The 7,568-nt window shown below is 34.1% G+C and overlaps 1 protein-coding gene across 3 annotated transcripts in view; it reads left to right on the top strand.

The window, feature by feature from the left end:
- The first annotated feature begins 1,199 nt into the window (after positions 1-1,199).
- Positions 1,200-7,568, top strand: part of LOC108735748 — a 169,201-nt gene continuing 162,832 nt past the window's right edge. For 2 of the 3 annotated variants that reach the window (XR_003232063.1, XM_018467880.2), the window contains exon 1: positions 1,200-1,599. The gene's annotated coding sequence lies outside the window, so the exon portion shown is untranslated. The remainder of the gene's footprint in view (positions 1,600-7,568) is intronic. The other variant, XM_018467879.2, reaches the window with a different exon arrangement.

The raw sequence follows: 7,568 nt of genomic DNA on the forward strand, positions 1-7,568 counted from the left end.
ACACAAGTTTCTGTTTTTCAGCATTAAAATCACGATCAGCTAATATGCTTTGCTTGTATTTGCTACTGCGCGGACATTTACATGCCCCAGTGAGGGATGGCGAACCAATGGCACGCGACACAACATTTTGGGCACGTCTGTCAAATAATTTAAACGTGAAACTTTAAGGCATAAATAAAACAATTATCGTCATGATAGATGTCATTCGCGTTTTTGAGGCCAAAATGCCTGTTTTCAGGAACGACATCATCACAAGAACCTACAAGTATTTTCTAAATTTGAAACAATATAACAACAATTTGGAAATACATGAGAAAAATTAGACGAAGACGAAGTTACTGAAGAATTTGTTTCTGTGATTGATTCTTTAATCAAAGAATTTTCAGAAACCGTTTGACCGATGACTCTAGTTCAGCAAGCATTCTGCTAAAAGTAACATCTTACAACCCCAACAAGTTATTTGTCATCTAATCTGCAACAACAAAAGTCACTAATTTTACTTTAATTTAAATAACACGTGTAATTTAAACATTTCAACATGTTCCTATTTCTTTGTAGTAAATAAAGAATTTTGAGTTGATATTATTTATTATTATTATTTTCGCAATAATCGCAGAGAAAAAATTATTTGAGGACACGTCTTTGACCTGATTAAACTTTTCTTTATAAAAATGGCACGTCGATACGTAAAGATTCGCCATCAAATCCTAGCGGTTTAGACCATGGTTAACATTGCATTTGATATTTATGCAACTGGATATACACTGCAATTTTAAGGGTTTTCGATTTCTAAAATAAATAGCATACCTACAGTCATAAAATTTGGCGGTTTAAATAATTTAATCGTAGGTGCAATTAACGACATATGACATAATAACACATTATTTAGAACACTTTGTCAACCTGTCAAGTTGAATATTTAACTATGTACTTTAATTCAACCAAGCATTTCTATATAGATATTTACTTAAAACAACAGAAAAGTAAAAGTTATCGGTATTTTAATTCTCTAGTAAACCGTAAAAGGCACTTAAAACCTACCGTACAATTTTTTTCATTTCCTCAGATTATTCAAACAACAAGTTACATAGATAGTAAACGTTTATAGTTTGTATGTATTTTATTTACGGGATGTCCCACCTACAAACGCATTAAAATATACGACGTGACGAACGCACAGTAAGTTCAGATGTTTCATTGTACCACTGTTAATATTGGTACACCACGCAACACATATGTATGTCGAGAGAATTGGTGAGGCGTCGTCGCGCGTCGCGACGGATCCGCAGTCAACTCGGTCGCGTTGTAATCGACACGCGGGCTTTCCCTTAAAACATTCAAATATATCGCGCTCTATCCGATACAAAATACAATCCCAATAAGTTTTTCTGCATAAGTGTTTTATTTGTTAATTTTTTTATTTTACGTAGCATGCCTACATCTAAATGTGATTTTAAAAAATCTGTTGTTTATGTTGCTGGGACGTGTCGCCAATGAAGCATCAGCCAAACTGCGATCTAAAAAAAGACTTTTCAATTAGATTCTAATGTACACGTTGACTGGCAACAACAATCTTTCCGAGTGTTGACGGTAAACGAGGTAAGCACTGTGCATTTTAATCTTAATTTACTTTTTCTTGATTTATGAGGTAAACGACTAGATATAAATATGAAATGCAATTGAACTATTAAAAAGATGCCCACCATGACACTAATCTGTATTTTTATCAAAACATCAGAGCAAATGGAAATTATTCACAAAATAAAATAATATATGTATTGTTCTCACTGAAGAAAAGCCAAAATTCCTTCACTACTTATGTAAATATTTAAACATATCTATGTAAAGGTTAATTAAATCGCTAGACGAGCTAAATTTATGTAAATTTTATGGCTCACTCATCGTTATCTACTATTACTATATCACAACTTTCAATCGAAAGTGACAGATGAGAATTTACTTCGGAAGTTCTGAGTACTCATAAATCCAAAATTGTTTTTTGTTTTGTTTCCAGTCAACCTGCAAATTGTGGTACTTTCGAGTACAGTTGTGAAAATATCGTATCTACCTGTATTACGTTTAAGCAGAAATAAAACGGTGAATAGTGCTGGAATTACTGATAGGTCCTGTAGGAGGTCGTAGTCTAGGGGAGGCAGGAGTCTAAGAGCGGTAGATTTTAGAGTTGCAGACATAAAGCCCAAAACTTTTTCTCAATGATGTAGGGGTCGGATTGGTTCATTTTGACTGTCACGCTTGCTCCAACAAGAACAAGAACAACACCATTATCATTACTATCTCTCTATATTTTTGAGAAACAAAATATTTGCGGAAACACCACGCGCGGTAAACGCCATCTGTAGTACGATGCTACATTTTAGGATTACGTATGCTCCAACAAGGTTCACTTGTGTGGATATCTACTTGCTGAAACGAATCCCGGCGTAGCTAACTTTTACCCAAACATGTATATAGCTTTGCCACTTGGGTCATAAAATGTTATTGAGAAAAGATCCTTTCTTGTTTAAAGAGAGTGAAGAATTATAAGAGGTCTTCATTATCTCAAAAAAAAACTTTAATCATTTCGCTCCTCTACTGACAAAAGCAGATACAATAAACGCAATTAACTATGACGATATTTCCGATTATTTCGCCAATAAAATATTACGTAACAAATTGTCATTCTTGTTTCGTTTTACACTTTTATTTTATGACTTATTCATTCATTCATTTTACTTTTCAATACGTACTTATCTAACCCACGCACATAAATACGTTAAATTCTAAAATTGTTTCTTATCTAATAAAGGCCCAGGTTTAGGTATGTAGATACAAGTGAATGATAAGACGGGCACTCGTTCACTGGTTCTTATCACAATTAACGTTGTGATAAAATTAAAAAAAAAAATTCTTACCCTACGGTTATACATTGCAATTCCCTTCAGTCAGTCATCCGAATACCATATGCAGTATGTAATAATTCCACTGAACGTTTATTTGGCAGCATTAGAAATTAGCACTGACTTCAAAATCACCCAGGCAAAATTGAAAGTATTGAACATAGAGATAAACAATACGCATTACTTAGGTAGAGTTAACCAAAAACATATTAGAAATGTTTATAATTATTAATGGACAATATCGAGCAAGAAGGACTTAGACGGCAGCGGTACTGACAGACCAGTACTGTATGAAAATAAATAAAAGTAAAACTAAAATACTGGTATGCAAGGGAAGAAAACGTAGGGAAAGAACGAATATAGAGGGCGAAAGATTAGAAGAAGTGGCTGATTTTAGATATCTAGTCAGATGTCAGGATGGAAGCAGTAGTAGGGATATAAAGCAAAGGATAGCGCAGGGTCGAGTTGCCTTCAATAAAAAGAAGTCACTTTTATGCTCGCGAACGGTTAATTTAGAAATTCGAAAAAGGTTGTTAAAGGTGTATGTTTGGAGCGCGGCGTTGTACGGATGCGAAACATGGACAAGACAAAATTAGAAACCTTCGAAATGTGGTGTTATAGGCGAATGCTGAGGATAACGTGTATAGAAAAGGTTAGAAATGAAAAGGTATTAGAAAGAATAGGAGAACAAAGGACTATGGAATTCAATAGAAGGTAGAAGGGGTAGAGGTAGACCTAGGTTAGATTACTGTTCGCAAATAGTTAAGAATGTGGTTTGTTCTAGTTTTAGGGAAATGCGAAGTTTAGCTCAGTATAGGAAAGAGTGGAGGTACGTGTCCCAGCAGTCTTAGGACTGAAGACCTTATGATGATGATGATGCTGATTGTAACGAAACATATCGTGATTGAGATTGATAGTTCACATATACAATGTTACCAACACGGAAATCTACATCAACAAATACAGTAGATTTTCCTAAATTTCATGTTTAAAATACGGTAAAACTAATCGATATTTTGCTTTCAAATTGTAGCATTTGTGAGATTAAAATCAAAGTACGAATATATCGCTACCTTCAATTTCGCTCAAGCGTTTATGAAAGCGGTGGTTAGTTTCAAAAGCGGCTAATTAACAAGGCGATTCACATGAGAATGCACTGCCTTTTTAATGCTAATTTCCATTCGCTATACAAAAATTACTGTTGATTGTTGGTGAAGGCTGAGGTAGCACACTAACGCTAAAATTTCATAGTAAACCATTTTGTTTCATTATTGGTGCCTTTTAGTTCTTCGGGAAGAACTATTGTCAACATGCGTAATTCCATCCGATATGCTTTTAAGTTATGTTTTCTTCCCTGGAGCATCATGCTGTCACACTTACATCAAAAAGTACGTAAAGATCAAACAAAATTATCATTAAAATAAATGGAAAATTTCGCCCCATTCCTGTGTCAAAAAGTGCTAAAAGTGAAAAGGGAATGCACCATGTATAAATGTAGCATGTATGTAGAATTCTACATTGAAAAGCAATTTGGTGACAACCAGAAAATTACAATGACTTTAATGATAATTTTGTTTACAACGCAACGAATGCTTACTACTTACACCAGCAATATTTTGACTTATTGATTTATTAAGCACTTTTCGATGTAGGTGTGACAGCTTAATGCTTGAGGAAATAAAGCACAGTTTTAGGCTATTGAATATGTCCAAAATCAAGTACTAGTAAGGAACAATTGCGTCTTTTGGTTTTTATTGTTAAATATGTTAGTTCGGCAACTAAAAATGATAAAAATACAAAGTGCTATTAAATATGAGGGTTCTTGAGAGCCANGTGATCCAAGGAAACCACAGAAAAACTTGGACCATGGCAGACGGACCCGAAATCGAACCGGCGTTCTCCCCAATGCTAAGCAATGGTCTAAAATGTACTAAAAAGAAGAGTCCAGAACGTAGTGGAATGTTCGAGAGTCATTATATATGAGTGGAAGGGGGTGGGGTTGACTTCTGACTTCCTACAATGATCAAGAGATGGAACTTTTTTAACATACCAATCCCTATAACTCTTTTTTCAAATACTTAAGAAAACTTAAAATGACTTTTCAATAATTTACAAAACTCTAGAAATTCAAATAATGACAAAAATTTCTTTTATATTACTATCCAGTATTTTAACCCCTTTTTATCAGTTAAATACGAAGGGTCAGCATCAATTATGTAAATCTAAAGGTGAGAATCCCTCGGTCTGTATTTATGTACACTGACCGTCTAGAATTGTTATACAGACCATTTTGATATAAAATATTAGTTGCAGCAACGTAAAACGATGGATATTTTAATGTATTGGAGAAGTACGAATTAAATGGGTCGTGTAGTCCCGTGTTTTCCTGAAAAGTTGTCTAAGCCTTTTTATACCCATTTCAAGGGCGCTTTTCGTGAACCTCAGACCTTAATAAATAACGTGGAGTTGGATGGTCGGCCCTTGGCTTTTCCAACGCACACACACACATACTTACACCCCCTACACACAAATACATATATACAGCGTGGGATCGTAATGCAAAAAGCGGCAACTTTTAATGTATTGCTTTCCTCTTGATTTATAAGACAGACAAAGATATTATATTTTCGCGGACATTTCCACAAAATATATGTGAAACATTCTTGACCAGAGAGTTTATAATAAATTCTGCGCGATTCTTCAGATGCTTCCGGCCAAGTCCTTTCAGTATAAAACCTTTTAAGACGAAAAGACAAGTCAATATTGTAACAAGAGATACCTACATAAAATCTTCGGTTTTAGAAAACCGAAAAGTGGTTTGAAATTTTCACAACAAACGTCTCTTTTTATTTGGGAAGAAGAGAATGGTGATAAGTGAATACGATAAAACAATTAAATGAAATAATTAAATAATAATACGCTAATAAACGAAAGATCTAGCGTGTATATGTGATGGAAATCGGTGTGACTATCTCATCTGTTAATATGATATTCGGAAATCAGTTTACCATCAAAAAGTCTAATTAAAATATGGAATTTTGAGGATTATGATAGATTATGGTATGGAGAAGCGCCATGATAAAATTGTCAATATTTCTACTCAATACTGCAATGTGGAAGGAAACGGGAAACCACCACATTATGATCCCGAGTACAACGTACGCAAAAATTAGAGATAGATTTAAATAAAATGCAAGCGATACTGACAGATCAGTACTGTATGAAAATCAATAAGAGTAAAACTAAAATACTGGTATGCAAGGGAAGAAAAAGTAGGGAAAAAGAGAATATAAAGATAGGAAACGAAAAATTAGAAGAAGTGACTGATTTTAGATACCTAGGAAGTCAGATAAGTCAGGACAGAAAGAGTAGTAGGGATATAAAGCAGATGATAGCGCAGGGTCGAGTCGCCTTCAATAAAAAGAAGTCACTTCTGTGCTCGCGAACGGTTAATTTAGAAATTCGAAGATTGTTAAAGGTGTATGTTTGGAGCGCGGCACTGTGCGGGTGCGAAACATAGACAGTGGGCGCGGCGGAAAAGAGATGTCGTGTTACCGGCGAATGATGAGGAAGGTTAGAAATGAAGAGGTATTAGAATGAATAGGAGAATAGAGGACTTTATGGAAGTCAATAAAAGTAGGCGAGATAGGTTGATATGACACTTTCTTAGCCATAAAGGTCTGTTCAGAGACATATTAGAGGTAAAAACGGGATTTAAGAGGAGTAGAAGTAGTCTTAGGGAAATGTGAAGGTTAGCTCAGGATAGGAAGCAGTGAAAATGCTTGTCCAACCAGTATTAAGAATGATGACCTTAAAATGTTGATGATGATGATGAAAAAATTATAATTTTTAGAAATCTCAGCATAAAATACAACTATCNAGGGATATAAAGCAGATGATAGCGCAGGGTCGAGTCGCCTTCAATAAAAAGAAGTCACTTCTATGCTCGCGAACGGTTAAATTAGCGAATGATGAGGATACCGTGGATAGAGAAGGTTAGAATTTAAAAGAGGTATTAGAATGAATAGGAGAACAGAGGACTCTATGGAAGTCAATAAAAGTAGGCGAGATAGGTTGATATGACACTTTCTTAGCCATAAAGGTCTGTTCAGAGACATATTAGAGGTAAAACGGGATTTAAGAGGAGTAGAAGTAGTCTTAGGGAAATGTGAAGATTAGCTCAGGATATTAGGAAGCAGTGGAGATGCTTGTCCAACCAGTCTTAAGAATGATGACCTTAAAATGATGATGATGATGATGAAAAAATTATAATTTTTAGAAATCTCAGCATAAAATACAATTATCGGAGTTTTTAAATATTTCTTTTAAGAGAATAGTGTTTGCTATAGTTTTTAGAGCAGTTTATAAAGAATTTGTTAAAGAATGAAACTTTTTTACAAGTAATTTGAAAATAAAATCTCCAAAAATTAAAATAAACAAAAGAAACGGTTAATAAGACAAATATACATGTGGTTCGTATAGAAAATGATTTATTATCAACTTATGCTAAGTAGTAATTACCAATTACAAATTTTAATGTTTTGAATAATTATAAATTTTTTGTTAAAGCTAAGTTTTACATGAACAAAAAAATAATTATAATAAATTTTCAGGAACTGGTAGTTGGTTCATTGTAATTGATACTAATGAATTTTCTTTTTTTTTCCACTC

Source organism: Agrilus planipennis, unplaced genomic scaffold, assembly GCF_000699045.2.
Source record: "Agrilus planipennis isolate EAB-ADULT unplaced genomic scaffold, Apla_2.0 scaffold32, whole genome shotgun sequence".
In the NCBI taxonomy this organism is placed as follows: domain Eukaryota; kingdom Metazoa; phylum Arthropoda; class Insecta; order Coleoptera; family Buprestidae; genus Agrilus; species Agrilus planipennis.